At 39.5% G+C, this 21,307-nt stretch overlaps 1 protein-coding gene across 1 annotated transcript in view; it reads right to left on the bottom strand.

Annotated features, from left to right (window-relative positions):
• BMPR1A (bone morphogenetic protein receptor type 1A) overlaps positions 1–21,307 on the bottom strand; it is a 74,149-nt gene that overhangs the window by 36,368 nt on the left and 16,474 nt on the right. The gene's annotated exons all lie outside the window — the stretch shown is intronic.

The following is a 21,307-nucleotide window of genomic DNA, read 5'->3' as shown; positions in this document are numbered from 1 at the left end:
TGCAGCATATTTGTAAAACACTGACACAAAAAATAAATTTCAAATAATTTTATTGTTATCAGTAATTGCTTAGATTAAAAATGAACCAACAAAAACATTTATGTCCTTTAATTTAAACACGTTTGTCTTGGATGAATGGTGATGTCAGGGATGAGGGGTGTTAAAAATCCCTGTAGAGTCTTCCTACAGAAATGAGCCTTTCCCATCTCTCCTCATAACTGTGGATTCTCCTGTTTGATACCAGCCAGATTTACAAGCCTCCAGACACCAAGTTTCCAACTTTTTTTATTTTTTCTTTTAAAAAATTCAGCAGACTAGAGAATCTCAGAATCAGCTAGGTTGGAAAACACCTCTGATATCATCGAGTCCAACCATGACCTAAGACCACGTTGTCAACTAGACCATGGCACTGAGTGCCATCCAGTCTCTTCTGAAACACCTCCAGGCACAGTGACTCCACCTCTGTGGACAGCACATTCCAATGCCCAATCACCCTTTCTGTGAAGAACTTCTTCCTGAAGTCTAAGGAAAGGACACGTTGGTGACACCAAGGGAAAAAACAAGCCACGGACAATTCAATCTTTAATATAAACATCAGAGAATCTGCAAGACTGCAGCTCCACACCAAAAAATTCACTGGTGTCACACCATTAGTTCCAGTACACCAGAAACTGCAAGATACGGAGAAATAATAGGTTTTTTTGTAGCTTTTTGTAGTATTTTATAGCTAGCTGTGCACAGGCATGATTACTCCTGGTAACTGAAAAAAAAGCCAAGACTTTGGACAAAGGTACTGGTAGTCAGGTGAGTTTGATTTTTGGTTTGTGTTTTTGAACTGCTGCACATCCCAGCGTCAGAGGAAATCCTGGCACAGGCTCTTACCCAGTTCTCGTAAGGACTGTGAGCAAGCCTGACTTGTGTCAAGTCCCAGCAATTTCAGATGCATTGTTGATAGCTAAGATGGGCTTATCAACTTTGTTCGTTTAATTCTACAGTGAGCAGATGCCACCTATTGCCAACTTTTCCCATTTTATCAGTGTCACAATTACTGAATGTTTCCCTCATCTGAAGCTTTTAAGGCAATCCTACAAGAATTTTACCATTCAGAAGTCCCAGTCCAATGACTGTGATCATAACCTTGAAAATCACACAACCACCACCATTTTCACCACTGGTGAACACAACCATTCCAGCTATACTGTTAAATAACATACAACTACTCGTACAGTGTAGAGATGCAATGATTTCCAGCAGAGAGTTTCAGCATCCATTCTCCTTCTCTTTTCTTTCCTAAGCACCATAAATACCTTTAGCATTACAAGAAGGTCAGAATACTTCTGTCTCCACATCCATTTATAAGCACTGCTCCTCACACACTGAGGTTTAATAGTCTTGGTAATAAATAATAAATTTGTGCTAAATAGTAACCTGAAACCATCCAGAATATCAGATAGCACCAATTCTTAATGACAACTGTCTCCTCTAAGCAGACAAGCTAACACTTGACTTATTTCTTCAATGGTAAAACTGAAAAAACACTGTAGCCACGCAACTGTGTTTGCAGAGATTGTTTTCACTTTTCTAAGTAAAGAATCTGTAAAATATACCCACCTATTTTCCTCTCTCTAACCAAGGGCCTCAAGTTCATCTTCTGGTGGACTCCAAAAGAACAACAGAAAAAAAAGTTGGCGTGCTTTCTGTTTTCACAACACCTCCAATCTCCCTGTATCTTGTATCTGATTTATATAAAGTCCACTTTATATTATTGAAAGCATTTGCAAGAGTAAAGACATTTCTGAACAATGCACCTCAGGGTTTTTTTGTTTTGTTTTTAAAACCATATCCTCCTTATAGTTTTCCAAACTCCCAAACTGCTGAAGTAGCTGTTCAATTCTGTAAGTATTCCTTGCCTTTCCTGATTCCAACCCCATGGATCAGATATCTAATCTATTTTACTAAACAACTTTATTTTGGTGAACTTCCTGATCTGCAGGACTCTAGGTATGTCTATATTAGCATTTAATTCAAATCAGGACTGCACTTCTGAAGTCCATCCCCCAAACAACCCTATTGTCTTGCTTTGCTTTACATTGCAAAGCAGTCATCAAGCACATGAACCAGATTTCTTTTGAATAAAATCAGATCACAGAATGAGCTTCAGGTGTGCACTGTACACGCTCCAACCACCAAGAGGAATTCAGCCACAGAATCACACCAGGACCAGCTTGAAATAAAACTCTAACCACCTGTACAGCACGGATGCCAGGTTCTCAGCACCTGACAGATCTGATCTTATTACACCACACTGCTTGGTAATGGGGACACAGACTCTTTTATGACTTACTGAATTTTTGTGTCAGTTCCAGCTTTATCTTTCTCCTTTTTAAAAAGGAAACTACAAAACCTCTCTCAGAGATAGGACAGAAGTTAATGATAATTATTAAATTATGGGAGTGACCTCACTGTGTTCCTATTTCTTCCACTTATTCATCAGCATGAAATGCTACTTGAGAACATACTCAATTTTATAAAAATCAATTTACTTAAATATTTACTTTTGTACACTTATCCAAACTGCTTAATTATTAATATATAAGTTTTTCAAAATGTTTAGTGCCATTCTTGATGGCATCTTCCAGAGAAGCGCTATCAAGTACAAAAGGAAACAAGTGAATAAATTATTTGCACAACTATACCTTCACTTTGTTAGAATTTGCTAAACTACAGCAACTCTAACAGGCACAACTTCAAAAGTACAGAGCCTCACAGTGCCTGTCACTAGTTACATATTAAATCCAGACTTACCTACAAATTGTTCTTAATAGCAAGATTAAACTTGAGGTCTACATATACTATCAACTGAAAAATAGCAGTACTCACTAGAGGAAAGGAAAATTCTGAATTACATGAACACACTAGCTACTAGATAACCCAGAAAACTAGATTTTTTTTTTTGCCACTGGCAGGCCCCAGGGAACAGTCAGAATATCTAAACTGAGTTGATTTAAGCCTCATTCAGGAGTGGGGGTGGTTCTCCTGCTAGCAGAGAGTGCAGGAGGCAGAAGCTACAAGCAGGACAGACAGACCACAGGGACTTGCAGTGGCAAAGCTCAAGTCAGTATGACTTGCCTTGAGGAGCAAACTTACTCAGCCCTGTGGATTCCTTTTTTCTTGTCTTACCACTTATCTCCAGTTACTGCTTCCCTTCTCAGTAGTTCCAGTTTCTTCAGTTTCAGGGCCACATCCAACTCATTCCCTCACCCCTCACTTCTTTTGATGCCAGAAACTTTCCTGGCACTTGACTTCTGTACTCTGTTCATTCCCACTTTGGTCCCACTGCCTCACCAGTTTTCAGGTGAATTACTTTATTCATCCTAAATTATCTTTCTTCCTGAAGGAGCCTACTACTTGTTAAATACAGTGTGTATTTAAGGAACAGAAGTTTGTAAAGTAACTTAAAGTCACATAAGAGTTTAACTAATTCAAGTGCAATTAAGTATATGATCATACAAGGACTCACTGGTAAAGACAGGGTTAAATACTTAACCATTCACTCCGGCCTCCAGTTACTTCTTTTGCTGCTCTTTCACTTCCTCCAGCCATCCACAGAGCATTTCTGCAGGGTGGCCATTCAGGTAAGCATACCTTTATTTCAATTTATGAAACAGAACTTGTTTTGTCTGTAAATTCAGATCACAGCACAAATGTGGGCTTGGGTGATACCAGACCCACAGCTATATTAGGAAAAAAAAAAACAAACCTAAAAAAGAGGTAAAACCATCTCAGCATCTGAGACTTGGGGTGGGAGGCTAAGGGATCAGGAGAAAGCATGTGTTACTTGCATGTGTCTCTCTGTGCAGTGTCAGAGTTCATGGCTAGCTGACAGCTCAGGTAACCAGAGATGGGAGAGGTTTCAGAAGCAGAACTATTCCTTTTCAGGTAAACTCTAGTCCTAGACAACAGGCTTTTTGTTAGAAATCTATGTAAAATGAAAACACACTGCAGACCCATATGGCAGCCTGGAAGATGCTTCAGTCAACAATCTCTTGACTGCCTCTAGAAAATATAGCCAGAATTCCTGTTATCTATTGCTTTTACAGGACCACTACTGCTCTGAAATATGAGTTGAATTGCAAAGGGAAAGAAGTCATACCAGATTTCTAAATCTTACTCTATAGTTCATGTCCGAAGATAGGAATTTAAGGAAACCTTTTTCAGTAAGTTTACATATAAGGTAAATCCCAATCCCCCACATCACACTGGGAAAAGCTAACTTCATACTGTATGGGAAATTTGGGGCTTGCTGGTTTTTTCTGTCAAACAGTGAAGGTATATGAGCAAGAATATCTCACTGAACAAACAGCCCTTCCAAATACAATGAGACCGATTTATGAAATAAAATAAACTGGCTGAACAAACACTTTCCAGTTGCTAGACACCAAGTCTTCCAGGTAGCAAGAGGGAAAGTAAGAGTGTGAGACATGGTTTAAGCACATTTATTTGATCTTTGAGGCAAGGTTGCTCAAAATTGTTCAAAATCACGTAAGTAAAAATATACCTCTGTGAAAGATAATTTTAAAAATTAATTTTATACCTACCTTCTGTGGAGTTTTAATTAAAAATCATTAAGTTATTCATGCAAGGTATTAAAAATGCAAGGAATTATACAACATTTAAGAACCTTATGATTTACAGTTCTTCACATCTGTATTGCACAGTGGTTTGTGTGTATATATATATATCCTATATACCCCTCCTATATATCTGGTCAAAACACTTAAATTAGTTCAGGATACCACTGATCTTTCCAGCACTTCCAAGTTGTTCTTGGAAAGCCTGGATTTTATTGTTTTTATTGATTTCTGCATAGATCCTTGATGGAAAAAAAAAAAAAAATCTCAATTTGTGAGAACATCAGAAATACTATTGTGAAGCAATTTAAAGGAAATGAGGCATCACACAAAACAGAAATAATACAGATTGAAAAGTCAACTGGGCCATTCTACTAATAGAATCAATTCTTGATTGACCTTCCACTTCCAGTCTAACAGAAAATATAGGACAAATCAGTACAATTGAAAAAAAAAAACTAAAAACCTACAACTGCTTTTAACTCAGGTCACCCTCTTTTTTTTGAGAGTTCTCCTCTATCAAAGCCAAACAACTTTCTTCTTGCTGACTGTTTTTTTATTTCATGAACATGACTAGTTGGAAGTTAAATCAATGGACCAGGTCTAGCACAGCAAAATATTTTTCTGCAGAACAGACAGCTCCTCTTGTCTACTCAACAGGTTATCAGAAGACTCCTCACATCACTTGTCCCCTTTCCATAGGAGGGGAGAAACTGTGCCCTAGAACAACCCAAGCTTTTCCTTCTGAGGCCTTACAACCATGCAAGCATACACAGACACAACACACCCTGAACAGGAAGCATCTGAAGGACCAACACACTGTTTAGTAGCTAAGCAAGCACTCTCCCTGCCCTTGTTACACATTTTTGTTTTCATCGTCCTCAGTGCCTGCTGTGATAGAAGACAAAATGGTCTACATGATCAAGCTCCTGAAATATCATTGCCCCTGGGCAGATCTAGAAGTATGAGAGCACAAATAAATTCCTGAGTAAGGTGGGACTGTGCAGTATCTGACAGAAAAGAAGTATTTTGCAGAATGACACAAACCTGCAGGAATTACAATACACCATACTCTCCACAGCATCTTGTGGCACAAATAATTCATTACTGGGGCCATGAGAATCCAGGCACAAGGCTCATTCTGCCTCATCAGTAGGGCCAGGTAATTCCACCAGGTTTTTTATTTGCCCGGAATTTTTTTCACCAGAAAGAGTCTAAGCCTAAGGCTAAGATTTCTTAGAGGGTAACTTCAGTGTTTTATTTTGGCATGCCCAGCTACATCATCTGTAGTCATCTGAAGGACTCCACAGGCTGCTGTTCTGGGAGAGCAGGCTCTGTGCTCCCAGGAACACTGCAGAATTCCTCTGTCTTCTTAAATATTCACCAGTGAGCCAGCAGAAGCTAAACATCAGCTCACTCTCCAGGACTTTGGAGGTAAAAGGAATCTGACAACAGCTTGCTGCTAAAAGAAAAGCAGTTACCCTCAAAAGGAAACTCATCAGCCTGCAGCAGTGGTGACAAATCAAAGCCAGCAGTTCATTCTTGTGCTGAGAGGTGAAGTCAGAATCTGACTTGTCAAGCTTTGTCAAGTAACAACTGGGCAAAAATCTTTGCTGAGCAACTCCTTCTTTCATCACATCCCACAGCTCTCCGAGTATCCAAAACAATTTCTCTAACAAACACGCTTAGTTTTCAAGAGAGATGTAAAACTCAACTGCTTTAGCACAACTTCTGAGCTACCTGGCCCAAAGCTCCTCCACCCAAAATCTCAGCCTCCTCTAGGGGTAGTGATGACAATGGCACCACAATTAACAGTCTTCTGTTGTGTCTGACATCCCTGAAAATATAAGGCAGCTTGTGACACCACTGACTTCATCAGTCTTTCTGAGCTGCAAAAGAATTTATTCAAAAAAGCCCAAACCCAGGCTCCATGCTGTGTTTAAACATCAGGCAAATTTCACCGTCAGCCTTCCCAGCAAGCTTCAGTCACTGGGCCACACTTGCCACCTGGCTAATAGGTTGCCTCGTGTGGATGGAAGCAACAATTAAATTCGATCACTTGGCACACAGACTCCAAGGCGCGCATTCTTATCATAATACTGATCCTGGGAATGCTGCCCAGAGTGCAATTTCTCTCTGACAAAAGAGCCAATGAAATTCAGCTTCTGCCTGTCCCGCAGGACACATTAGAGCACATTCTGATAGGTGATCCTCTTTTCCCTCCCCCTAAGATTCCTGCAAAAGGTCAAATATTTCTTCTAACTGTCTATTTTACAGAGTAAGTCAAATGGTGAGAAACATTTTCAGGCACCCTTTGAGTTAAAAAAAAAATAATAAATTCTGCTGCAACTTAAAAATCCCATGGTTTTGTGCACTATCAAAATACTATAGAGGAACCAACCTCAAAACCATACTAATATTCTATCATATTGCCTTATACCTCTGCATGTGTAGGATTGCTATTTGCTTTCTTAAATCTAAGTTCCACATTAAAATTTTTTTAAAAGTTTAAATAGTGTGGCGGGTTGACTCAGACTGGATGCCAGGTGCTCAAAGTCACTGTCACTGCCTTCCTCAGCTAAACAAGGAGAAGAAATACAGCAAAAGGTTTGTGGGTTGAGATAAGGATAGCGAGCGAACACTCACTGATTAACGTCACAGGCAAAAGAGAGTCAACTTGGGAAATGAGTTTACTGCATTACCAATCAAATTGAAGTAGGATCATGAGAAATAAAGCCTTAAAAACACCTTCCCTCCATCCCACCCCCTTTTAGGTTCAGCTTTACTCCCAAAATGTTCACCTCCTCTTCTCCCTGCAAGTGGCTCAGGGGGACAAGGAACAGGGACAGCAATCAGGTCCTCACACACTGTCTCAGCTGATCCTCCCTCCTCAGGGGAAAGACTCCTCAAACTCTTCCACTGCCCCAGCATGGGATTCCTCCCCCAGGAAACAGTTCCCCCATGAACTTCACCAATGTGATTCCCTCCCACAGACTGCAGCTCTGCATGAATTGCTCCAGTGTAGGTGCCTTCCACAAGGTGCAGTCCCTTACAAGAAGCACAGGTTCCTTCCACAGCATCACAAGTGCTGCCAACAAACCTGCTCCAGCATGAGCTCCTCTCTCTATGGGGTCACAGCCTCCTTTGGGCTGAGCATCTGCTCCAGCATGAGGTTCTCTGCAGGTGGAACTCCGCTCCATTGTGGACCTCCATAGGCTGCAAGGGCACGGCCACCTCACCTTGGGCTGCATGGGAATCTGCTCTGGCACTTGGAGCACCTCCTACCCCTCCTCCTCCACTGACCTCGGTGTTCTGCAGAGTTCTTTTTCTTTCTCTGACACATTTCCACTCCTCTCTTCAGGTACAATTGCTACTGCGAAGTAACTTCTTCCCTGGCTTACATGTGTTATCCCAGAGTCACTTCCACAGTGAGTGGAAGGCTGAGGCTTGGCCAGCAGTGGGTCCCTCCTAGATCTGACATGGGGCAAGTTCCTGGCAGCTTCTCACAGAAGTTGCCCCTGTAGCCTCGCTGCAACAAAAACCTTGCCATGCAAACCAAACGCAGACACACAAAATCATATTAAACACAGGCTAACTTCTGACAAGGAACACGTAGCTGGGAGAGAGAAAACCTTTCCAACAAGATCACTGCCTTCAGCAAAGCACTAAGAGCTATCAGCTCAACAGCTCTGAGCACATGGAAGCATGATAGTTCCTTCAAGGAAATCAGGAGACACCTCAGACACCACTCCCACCACAACAAGCTAAAGGCCTTCACCATGAGTAGACCTATCAAGTACATACATTTTTCTATGGAAAAGATTGTGGATTACAGGCTAAGGAGTAAAATAACTCTGATGGAGGAAGCTTTGGAGTCCACATTACATCCAGTCACCTTTTTACTTTAAATCACTAACCATGTAACACTATATAGCAAAACAAAAAGAAAGGCACGTAAAAATATTTCAAATTATTCTAGACAACTCCAGAATTCACTTGGACCACATGTAGTATCTAATATTTAGATCTCTGGATATTTTCATAGATTCTTTTGGACAAAAGTTCAGAAAGTCATAACCCCCACAGTCTTCTAACGCACAATGTTACACGTGCTTGTCTACAGGAATGTTCTGGCTTTCCACAATTAAATGAAGCTCCTGAAACAATTGTGTATCTTCTGTGCTAAAGACTTACAACTAAATGTTTTACATTTTTTTGTAATTCAGTGGAAAAAAATCCCCACCTTTCTGTACAAAGTGAAAGAATGCTTTATAATCCAGATGACCATGTGAAATTACCTTTGTGGCCTTTGACTGTATCTCATCTGAAGCAGATTGAACTTTCCTTTACCCACTTACAGGTACTGTAAACTTTTCCTGATACAGTAGACCAATTCATTATTCAGACAACTGAATATTATCCCCAGAAAACACAAGTAATCTTTTTTTGCAAAAGTGGTCACACACAAGAAAGCTATAATTATGGAATCAAATCTTTTAGTAAGAGGTTTCTACTAGGGACCTGCTAGAGCATACTTGGTCTCTGAAATACCTTTAAACATTGTTATTTCAGAAAAATGACAACAACAAAAAAAACCAAACAGAAATTAGAATAATGGAATATCCTGAGTTAGAAGGGACCCACAAGGATCACTGAAGTTTAACTCCTGCACAGGACCACCCAGGAGTCACACCACATGCCCTAGGGCTTTGTCCAAAAGCTTCTTGAGCTCAGCCAGCCTTGGAGCTGTGACCACTGCCCTGGGAGCCTGTTCCACTGCCCTGGGAGCCTGTTCCACTGCCCAGCCACCCTGTGGGGGAAGAACTTTTTCCTGACATCCAACCTCAGCCTCCCCTGACTCAACTTCAGGCCATTCCTTTGGGTCCTGTCCCTGTCACCACAGAGCAGAGATCAGTGCCTGTCCTCCTCTTCCCCTCACCACAAAGCTGTGACTGCACTGAGGTCTCTCCTTGGTCTCCTCCAGGCTGAGCACACCAAGGGACCTCAGTCACTCCTCATCTGGCTTCCCCTCGAGGCCCTTCACCATCTTTGTTGCTCTGCTTTAGACACTCTCTAATAGCTTTCTATCTCTTCTTGTGTTGTGATGCCCAAAACTCCACATAGGACTTGAGGCAAGGCTGCACCAGGGCAGAGCAGAGAGGGGCAATCCCATCCCTTGACAGTGATGTTCTGCCTGATGCATAATTAGAAGAAATTTCTCAAGTAATAGAACAAGGTGGATATTTGCTAAAGTATTCTTTATTCATCAGGATTTTAGAAGACATGAGCATAGAATCATTTCCATCCTTACCATTTGCATGATAATACAGAACTTAATTTGCAAGTCTAAACCCAGGCCACCATGACCTCAACATCTGCCCCAGCTGAGGTGAAGAGGTTGGAGTAAGACAATGCTGCCTCACATGGCAAATAATACTCAAGGTTAATTCAGTGAAGACACTGAAGGTGCTCAAAAATCCTCAGCCATTTCAGCTATTAAGTCTAACAATTATTCATTCTGAATGCCAGAATGTTATACTGCCTCTAGTTCTTTGGTCACCCTATTATGAATGCTTTCAACTTGACCTAAGATTTCTAATGACAGATTTCTGAAATACTACAGTCAGAACAGACCTGAAGGGCACACACAGGGCAGGAAAACTCATCACGAGGTTCCTGGACATGCTGTACAGTTATCTAATATCTAATCTGGCCTTGCATTTCCTATTGATTTATATATTTGGAAGAAATGGTGAAGAATTCATCACATCTCAAATTCTCTTCTTCAAATGCACAGGAGTCCTGGTGCCCTCATCAAGGATTTGAAAGAAAACTAAGCTGCCTTCCCCCCTCCTTAGCAAAGCCATAATAAAAAACTCATTGTGGTAAAAGGTGGTGACAGGCCACTTGCAGAGAACAATACAGGTCTCTTCTGGTTAACTGCCTGGGAACAGGTTCATTTCATACAGAAACACCACCTTCCATGAACAAACACTAAAAGAGACCGGCTGTATCCTGGAAGAAAAAAAAGACTTGAAAAAGAATAGCTAAATTAAATCCACAGCTTCTTCAGCGTGGGAGAGTTTTTTGTCAACAAAGCTCTAAAGGCACCAGAGGTGTGCCTGCTGAGAACTGCACACCTGGCACTCTGCACACACCTCCAACTGCTCTGACAATGCTGACACGAGCTAACTAACCTGACAGCTGCTCCCTTCAGACACATCTCAGTACTTTACTTTGGAAGTTAAGGCATCATCCCACAAGTTGAGGATGGGCAGGGTGTTCCCAAGAGGGACTTGATGAGTACAAGTGACCATTCACTGCTGTGCCTGCTGAAGACATCTCTTTTTACATAGATGAGCACAAAACCTACGGAAGGGGAAATGGGAGAAAAGAGGCAGATTTTGATTTTTAGCTAATTAAGCACTCTTGAGGCTGGAGAAGACTACAGTTTTAATACATGCTTTACAGCAAAATACACACCGGAGTGAGAAGTTATTTTATTCTCGGTATGTAGAGAAATCAATTTAGACTTCACTGTGTTCCAGAGTGACTTGAAAATTAATATGAAAGCTTCCCCATCAACATTGAGAGACAGCATCAGAAAAACATGAGCAAACATTCATGGTAGTTATTGTTCAATCATGTTCTTGAAAAATTCATGCTTTTTTTAGTTCTGGAAAGCTTGTCCTGCTGCAAGAAACTTAAGATATTTGACATTGTTGCTTTAATATGACTTTGAACAAAAAAACCCAACCAACCAGCAAAACCCCAAACCCACAAAAAACAAAACCCTCTGACTCTAGCAGCTTTTTCTATTTACTGAAGACAGAAAAGCCAGCAACTGACATTTGAATCTCATCTAAATTGAAACAGGAAATAGACCTTAAGAAGTTATCAACTGCAGACTGATTCACCCTTGATGGCATTCTGGGCTAGGAATTTATGTATTTTTATTTCCTTTTGCCTATGGACAGAGAATAATCCCAAGCAGAATTACTCAAAGCTGAATACAACTTCCACACTGCTCAGCCCAACCAAGCAGTATTCTCCATATACAGGACCAGTTTGAAACCAGCGGAGACAAAGTTCCATCACACAGAGCATGGACCATCACAAGATTTTTTTATCTTTCCATCTTTGTCCCATTTGTGGCTAATCAATGATATCTAAGCTTAAAAAAAAAAAAAAACTTTGAAAAAAGATTAAAGCGGAGCTATTTCAGATGCATAAATTAGTACACCATGGGATATATATCTTTCAAGAAAAAGCTAAAACAAGTTTAACAGATACACATTAAATAGTTAATTACCCTAACTAATTTTTCTTTCTCCATTTTTCTTTTGGGGGAAAAAGGGAGTAACAGAGAGTTACAGAGAGTAACCTCTGTCCCTCTCTACACTGAGAATCAACATTCTATTAAATTGTCAAGCCATTTATATGTTAACCAGAGTTAACATATACGTAAAAGAAGCAGCAAAATGTTTAACACTGGGGGCTTCTTACTGGCTATGCTAAACTCTATATGAATGTCAGCTAATCTAACCCTTCAGAATGCATGACACCTATTCTATAAAATCATACAGGCAACACTGCAGCAAAATGTTTTCCCCTGCAGAACAGTTGCCTCTTCCTCCTAAGCAATGTGGAGAACTATTTATAAAACAGCAATCAATACTGTGAAATTTAGGGGAAGGCAGCAAAGACTTCCAAATAAGATTGCTGAGTTATCTTTTCTTATAGGTTTCTTTGTTTTCACCTTCTTAACACAGACTACACACACACCACTGCTTGAAGACTCTGCAAGACAAGGCTCCAACTGCAGACAAACATCTTTTGGGTTCAAAAGGAATTCAGTCACATCTGGGTATATGTTCAAAAGAAACTTGTACTACTTACAGATGTCACTATCAGGAGCACTCCTGGGAATATTTTCATCCTTTAGCCAGGTAACAACAATGCAACTGAAGTGCCACTCTTCAGGTAGGTCCTTTCAGCATAACTTAATTTCCATTGAACCACAAAGCTAGTGAGTGTCCTTACTACTTGAAGAAAGAAATTTCAGCCCACTAATGACTTACTGGAACTTCATTCTCTGTTTGACAAGAATGCAAGACACTTGGAAGTGATGATAGACTTCAACACTAGATACTTTCCAAAAGTATTTACTGGAAATAGAAAAGAATCCCAGTTCAGGGCAGCAGCTTCCTTATTCAGGTAAAGAAGGGTGAAAAGCTGTCCAAGAGCAAACTGAAAGTAAACAACAAAAAAGTCAGTTTTTCCTGAAGGGTTTTATAAAGGATGGATTGGTTATTTGCATTTTTCTAAATAACCTGTTTTTTTCTTTACAGCAAGATGCATAAATTAAAACTACTATATATGTAACATATAATTAAACAAGACTGCAAAAAGAATATACACACACACACACACTACCATGACAACTTTTGCTGCTTGGTTCAAATCCAAAATGCAATTGTTGCAACAAACAATTGCAGGAAAAATGTACAGGCTGGGGATTCAAAATGTGTAAGACTACATCCCTTACAAAGCCAAGGAGGAACAAGTTCAGTATTCCTATTTCTTTAAAAAGTAAAAGAACATTAAAACACTTATTTATGTAGTCCCTTCCTTATAAACCACAGAATCCTTGCAATGATGAAACGACCTTCCACCTTACTATAAGAAGCTTTGAAAGTGACTTAAATTGAGACAGAATTACATTCTGCAGCAGTAAGCTCTGTTGATAGGAGTATCTTTCACAGAAACACACATCTTTCCTTACTATCAGCCCTACCAACTCAGTCCACAGCCAGCAATGGTTTCCTTTCTTGGAACTGCTTTAACACTGGAAGATTCTGTAAAATGAAGTATGTACCCAGGTATGTCCCTGTATTTACTTCAGGTGATTTATTCAAGTATATATGAGTGCAAGCCAAGAAATAGCTTTCCAGCACACAAGGAAGTTTGGAAAGTCTGACTTGGTTCTGCTGTCTCTAAAAGAGTCACAAGATAAAACAATAAAAGTTACTTAAGTAAGCAGAAATAAATGAGTATGTTTAAAAAGAAGTTCTGCTGAATAGAAGCAGTACTCTTGTACATTCCTTCTACCATTAGTATATTCTCAGAACTAAAATAGAACAAATATTTAAGTATATTTAAACAGAACCACACAACAACTCAATAATAAGCTTACAGCTCAAAACCAGAACTTGAAAGATCTAAGCAGTGTAACTAAATCTTAATCAAAGCAGCATGCAATCATACTCTGGCAGTCACTAGAGTAGATGCCTGCCACTAGTGTAATGTAAGCATAACCATAACCTAACTCCTCCTTATTTAGAAAGAATAGTATCTGGGGTAAGAACAAAAAAAAAAAAAGTTTGGAATTGAACGAAACACAGGAAAGGGTGAGTGTAACATATTGTAATTTACTTTGCTTGAGCATGTATGTCTGGAAATCAGGTGAGACACAGAAATTCTGAAGTTCTTTAAAATACAGAATGTCTGTCTCCAATAAACCAGAATATTGTATGGTAATTCAGTGACCTGATTAAGTGAGTTTTCATTGTCAAACTGCCAAAACCTTGCATAGATCAGACTCGATCTGATCAGTCTCGGCCTTTCCTAAAACCAGAAAAGGGAGTGGGAAAACAGGGAGCAAACAGTGATGTCAGGGAACAGAGATATGTATGACCCAACCCAAAAACTCCTAATAGCGTCCCAATTGGACACTGCCAACTCCTGCCAAGGCTTGCAAAGGCACCCAACGGCCTTGGATTATTTTGTTTCCTGAGATAACTAGGGAGGGAGAAGAGGCAATCACACAATACACATTCTTCAAAATACTGCTCAAAAAGCTTAAATATTCAAGTGTTCCAAGAATTCTCCTGATGAATTAAGAGCTTGCGGGCTTTCCTTGTCTGCAAGTTCCCTCAGGGGGAAGGTTTATCTCTTTGTCAACAGACCCTAATGCTTTGCAATTTGTAAGATGACAGTATCAGTTCTATGCACAGAGCCCAGCAAACAGGTTTGGCAGAGGTGGGGGGCTTCCTGTAGGGGGTGTTTTCTTCTGTTAAATAAGCTGGAAGCTGTTCACAGTTCCTCTTTGTTAAAAGATGTGAAATATTTATAAGCTATCTTAAGAGGAACATTCTTAGATACTGTAAAATAGCAACAGTTTGGATATGTAATTCTTATCACGCTACTTGTAACCCGAGCCCAGAACTGAAACTAAAAAGCAGCCCGCAGAATCCTGTATCTGTCACTAGGAGGGGGGAGGACATGTTAAAAAAAATAAGAAAGGCATCTGATAATTTGAAAACTGCATGATCAAGATGCTTTTAAAGATCCAGAATGTTGCAGCAAATCCAGAGAGAACATGAGCAGGATGAAGCAATACCCTCCTGAGCTGACAGATGAGACTTTCAAAGGTTTATCAAGAAGAGCAGGAAGAACAAGAATTCACCCTCCAACAACTTCAAAGGTCATGACAAAGAACCGTTCATCAGCAATGTAGAGAGGAAGGTGTCTTGCAAAAATTAAATAGCTACGAATGTTTGTATTTTTTTATGCATTGACTGGGATGAAGAGGAGGGAGATGGTTTAGAATAATGAAACAGGTAAATAAAATATGTGGAAAGACAACAGCTTTTTTTAGCTACTGCTCATCTCCAGATGGAAGTTAAAATACCCCAGAACTCGGCCTACCCAAACAGCAAGGGAAGGACTCACCCCAAAGCTCCTCAGCCTCACTGTGCTGCTTCAGACACACTGATTCCACGTGAGAAACCAAAATGTCTAGTGCACATGAAGTGATGACAAACAACTTTTCCATTACTGCACAGTGAAAGTATGTTTTAACAGGTTTTCCAGAACCTAGATTATTTAAAAAATATTTTCTACATTAAAAAAAAAAATCTTAGATCTTACGATTTTTAAACTCTTTTGCCAACTGTAAATATTAGAAGTTTTCACAGCATAGGCTATAATTGTGTATCTAAAGTTTGGTGTATTTTGACAAGCTGCAAGTTCAAATTGTTTTCATGCTACGATTTTAGGAGAAATAATTGTGTCAAACACCAATCATACAGCAGCAGGATACACAGCTACCACTGCAAAACAGATAAAAAGCTTTCCAAGCCACTGTCAGCAAGTGAAACTAAAATAGTTTATGGAGAACCTAGGGAGTGCTAGATTTCTGCTACTGCAGTACTGCAGAACACTGCATGACTATAATAGGAAGTTCCTTATAATCTAGTCTTATCTTTATTGTGTTTATCTTACTCTATCCTCCTTAAAAAGGCTTCCTCAGATGCTACTAAAATCAAATAAAATATCAAAAAAGCCACTTTTTACATGAGAAATTTTTCCAATACAGCTGTTACAAAGAATGTATCAGTGGAAGAACAATTTTCATCTTTACTTTAGCTGACTCTCTGCAACATCACTGCTCTTTTCAGACAATAATGATATTTAAATTGATCAAACCTATTGACACATACACAAAATCAAAGAAAAAGACATGGAAGAAAGCCCAAAATTCCAAGAAAATGGACCGTTTTTTAAAAGCCTGAGTTAATACAAGAGACCACACAACAACAACAAAATGCCTAGTGAAAAAACAGTTCTATTCCCTTGATAGTTTCTTGAGTCTTTGATGAAACTACAGCCCTATTTGAGAAAGCTTTCCCCTCACAGATACGTTCTATTTCTCACTGATGTTGCAATAAATCCTAATTATAAACAGTAACAAAAAGGAAAACATGAAATGTCCAGTTTTAAATAAAAACCAAGAAAGACACGAAATGCTTGTACTTCCACCTTCTAATGATGTTTGGAGGGGGAAAAATAGGCCTCAGAAGAGAAGTAAGAGTTGCAGAACTGCTCCCAATACACAAGGTAAACAAATAAATGAACGTGGGGACAAACGTTTTTGCAGGGCCTTTGTGACTGGGCAAGGGTAATGGTTTTAAACTGTGTGGTAGGTTCAGAGTGGATACAAGGAGGATTTGTTTACCATGAGGCTGCTGAAACAATGGCACAGGTGGCCTGGAGGGGTGGTGGATGCATCATTCCTGGAAATATTCAAGGTTGGGATGGACAGAGCTCTGAGCAGCCTCATCTACTTGGAGAAGTCCCTGTTCACTGCAGGGATTTGGACAAGATGCTTTGGCGATCCCTTCCAACACAAACCATTCTGTGATTCCATGAATGTTCTGTGTTTGGGCTTAACTTACAGTCACCATCTTAAAAGTAAACACAACTTGCAAGTTGCCTTGGAGCTATCTCCATATGTTTATGTATACATGCTATAGAAACTGTCATTTTCAAGCAATCAAAATTGAAAGAAGTCACAAAAAAGAAGACAGGCTAAGAGATCTTAATGCCAATACACAATTAATACTTGAAAAAAGTACAAGGAACCAGGAAAAAAGAGTTTTGCCTTTAGTATTTGGGGAATTTTCTCTAGTTCAGTAATTTGCCTTAAGGCTTCTCATCCTCTACCAAGTTCCAGCATGGTTTATTTAAAAAATTTGTTTGAAAAAAAATTAACACTAAAAGAATTCTGTGGAGTTGAGTGGTAACACTCATATTTGATAACACTGCCAAGAAAAATGCAGTTGGAAAAATAATTATTTGCTTGTATAAGACTTGCAGATGGCCAGAACACCAATACAAAACCCGTCACAGTTTATTGCATATTATAACAGAAATTATACCATTGTCCTCTCCTGAGTTTGAAAACTTGCCATGCATAGATTTATGCTGAAAAGAAATTACTGTCAATTTTCAATTATATCTATGTAAAAATAGTTCCCTACTAGGGGACAACAGGCAACAGTTGACTAGGCAACAGAGACTAGCAACAGTCCTACCTAGAGCCATTTGATACCCTGCCTCACAAAAAAAGAGGAAGAAAACTACCCACAGTTCACTTTGAAATAAACTCCCTCATTCTAAGCCAAACAATCAGATTTTAACACTTGCAGAAAATCAGGGGACTCACAGGAAGCACATTAAGAGTTACTCCTTTCCTGGCAAATGATTTGTCATGTTTGCAAACTACTGCCAAATCTAACAGTGACAGAAAAAAACATTTCAGAACTTCAACATTTTTTCAAGTCTTCCCATTGTTTCCAATATGCTCTTCAAAGCAAACAGCATTTAACATCTATTGCATTATGCTATCTTTCCCAGGTCACAAACACCCATAATTTAAAAAAACATAGGTAGCAACTACTGTAGCACAAGACTATGAACAGTTATTTCTGCTAATACAAATGCTAAGATTTAAAACAAAATAGAAGCCCAAATCTATTCAGACAATCAAGCTGCCAGACTAAAAAAAAATTTAAAAATAAAATGCTAGGCACCCACCCAATAGCTCCCACTAACAAAATATTCAGATTGAGATTTTCAGATAGCCTGTAGCACCAAACTATTTGGCAGCTCTGTTGGCTCAGCTCTCTGTATAAAGTCAGATTTAAATCAGGGAATAGAAGACTACCACAAATGAGGGATAAACAGAGAAGACAGTCTACGTAGTTTTTCATTCCTCAGCCTAGATCTTCAGAAAGCTAGAATGCAGGCCATCTGAAATAAACAAACCTTAGTTACAAGTAACTAATTCTAGAAATGAATTTAAAAAAAAAAGAAATTGTTAAGTCTCCTTCTAAAGAAAGCTGTACTAGAAAAAAACCACAAATCGGACCCTAAAAAAGGGCCAGCACTCAGTGCCACATCTGCTAGCTGAGTTCTTCCCTCTTGTGACACCGAAGGATGAATGCACACTGAAGTTCCAGTTTTTATGTTCACCCCGATACACAATACAAACGAAAATTTAATCACTGAATCCAGATAAACCAACATGGTTGGCATTACACAAGGTCAAGCAATTTTCACCCCAATCCTCCATTCACTAACTTTGACCCTATTAGGGTGAGTTAGAAATCAGGAGCAGTACAATCTGCAAGAGCTCTGGAGAAAAACAACATGACCTCTTCATATGAACTGTCAGCCCCACAGACCCTTGCTGCTCTCACACAGAACCATCAATTCTCACAGGTTGGAAGAGACCTCTAGAAGTTGCTCAGTCTAGCGCCCTGCCCAATAAAAAGCCAAATTCAATGTTCAGTTAAGCTGCTCAAGACTCTGACAAGGAACATCCTGTATATGTCCAAGAAAGGCAGTTCTGTAGCCTCTCACAGCAACATGTACCAAATACCTCACCATTCTAATTATTTTTTTTTAATCCAGTAAGAAATTACCTTGCTGTAACTTGCAACTACTAATTTACCATCCTTTCAACATGCACTCCTGGGAAGACTAGCTCCACCTTCTCTGAAGACAACAAACATAATTTCTCAGCCTTCTGCAGGCTGACAAAACACACCTGGTGTGTGGCAGCCCATCTCCTGAAGGCCACACCATCACATCAGTCTCCCTCTTGTACTGGGGAACCCAGACCTGGAAGACCAAGCCTGCAGCCTGCTGGCTGTGATTTCTCTTCCAGCCCAGAAGAACACTGAGCCAAACGCAAAAGGCTTCAGCTTGATCCCACTGATGTCCCCCCAGCTGCAGAGCAGAGCTAGTACTCTGTGTAACCTAAGCATGAAGATCTTCAAATAACTGGTACAAAGGGTTTCATGTTGTCGATTGCGGTTTTTTGTTTGTTTAGGTTTTTGATAAATTGGATTTCTGAGATCAGGACAATGACTTAACCTGCTACAAGGAATACCATAAAAATGAAAGGCACAGACCCACCCATTATCTCACTGCCTTATCAGACAGGTGAACAAATAACAGCTTCACAGCAAAACCAACAGCAGACACAGAGCATATCCTCCATTCCCTAGGCCCTCAGCTCCAACACCATGTTAACTTACTGCCAAAATAATTTTGTTGCTTGCCACGGCAGATTAAGGGAAGTGTTTTTATGAAGATCTATGCAAACATTCTGCAAGGTAAGCATGTGTGGGTGGAAGCAGCACAGCTCAGATACGTGAGTTAACTTACAGTGACTCCAGCAGCTGTGCTCCTTTTCAGCTAAGGCAAGAAACTGAGTGTTGGTGATAAACTTTTACCCAGAACTGTGCATTTATTAATTTGTCCTGGATCTCAGCACAGGGCCTTTACCATCACAGACTACTGGCAGTTCTCAAACTGGCAGAAATACCTAAGTAAAATACATTATATATGCATTTATAGTTCTATTCTCATTTCTAGTCAATATACACACTGATCTCAGTAAGAAAACGATGAAACTATTTGAACTGCACTATTTTAAACCCATTACAGAGGTACAGACTGGAACAGAAACAAGAATGTGTGGTGGTTTTCTATATCAATTACCTTTCTATATTCGTAACAACAGCTACATTCACTGCATACTGCTTTGTGTGAAACAACTTTTTTTAAACCAACAACACACACACTTTAGTTTATAGCATGAGGAGAAATTGAGAAAACACTGAGAAGAATTTGGTGAAACAGTACGAGTACATGAGGTGATGAATTCATTTATTTTTATTATATATAGTCTCAAGAAAATGAGATTCAATGTCAATGTTTCATTTTTGCTATTACAGTCAGATTTTATTGATCTTAGGGAAAACTCAATCTTAGCAATAAGTCTATGTACAGAATTTAACCAGACAGGACTAGATTTCACATGTTCAGGCTGAGGTGAAGAAAAATTCTCCAACCTGCACCAGGGACACTTCTGCTGGCAGAGACACAAAAGACTCCCTGCAGTGAAACAGAAAGAATCAGTTGGATCCCTTCAGTTTTGAGGAGCTCAGGGATGCAATAGCAGCAACTCTCAGAAAGAATTTTCATCACAACAAGACACTCTCCTCAAGTGTTTCATTTTAACTAAAACAACTACCGCAGACTCTTCAATTCAGCGTGTGATGGCTTTTATTTGTGGGAGGAGGGAGTGGAATAAAAGGAATTCCTTTGACAAGAGAGCTGCACTGCAAACCACAACCCAGGATCATTTTACTTCTTTAGCTACAAAGAGATTACATGCCATGAAGAAAAATCCCATGATCTAACAGCTTCAAGTTATTTTACAAATAATACCACTCTAACCAGTTGGCAGAGAAGATATTTTTGCAGCTGATTTGTTTTGTACATTTCACAGCATCTGATACACAGTATTCATCATTTAAGCTGATGAATGTGGTATCTCATGCCCTTGCTGAGCCTTCCCACGGACAAAGCTGTACTTAGCTCTTGAACTTAATCTAAAGTTGTTATTTATCTCATGTTTGTGATAATATACTAAAGATAGAGGACAAAAAATTCAACAGTTACAGACTCCCGATTGGCAGAATGATTTACAACCTGAATTAAAAGCTAGGGGAAGAACACACCACCCCAAACAGCACAACACAACATGTTCAGAGTGTCAGACTGAGATGTTCTCAGTTTCTTTTACTATGAGGCCCCAAAGAAATACACAAGACATGCTAATGACCCTGCACGAACAGTAGGTACCAGCTGATGTTACTGTAACAACTACAATAAATATTCCACAAAACATTCTGTTCCAAAGTCAACTTGAAACTTTAAATACAAGCTTAGTTCTATTATAAAAAGCCTTAATGATATTTTCCTGCAGATTGTTTTTTTGTTTTTTTTTAATGGTAAAAGCTTTAAGAAGCGTGCAC

The sequence above is a fragment of the Cinclus cinclus genome, chromosome 7, assembly GCF_963662255.1.
Source record: "Cinclus cinclus chromosome 7, bCinCin1.1, whole genome shotgun sequence".
NCBI classification, from domain to species: Eukaryota; Metazoa; Chordata; class Aves; order Passeriformes; family Cinclidae; genus Cinclus; species Cinclus cinclus.
Note: the sequence above shows the minus strand (reverse complement) of the source record. Positions and strands in the feature narration are given on the sequence as shown.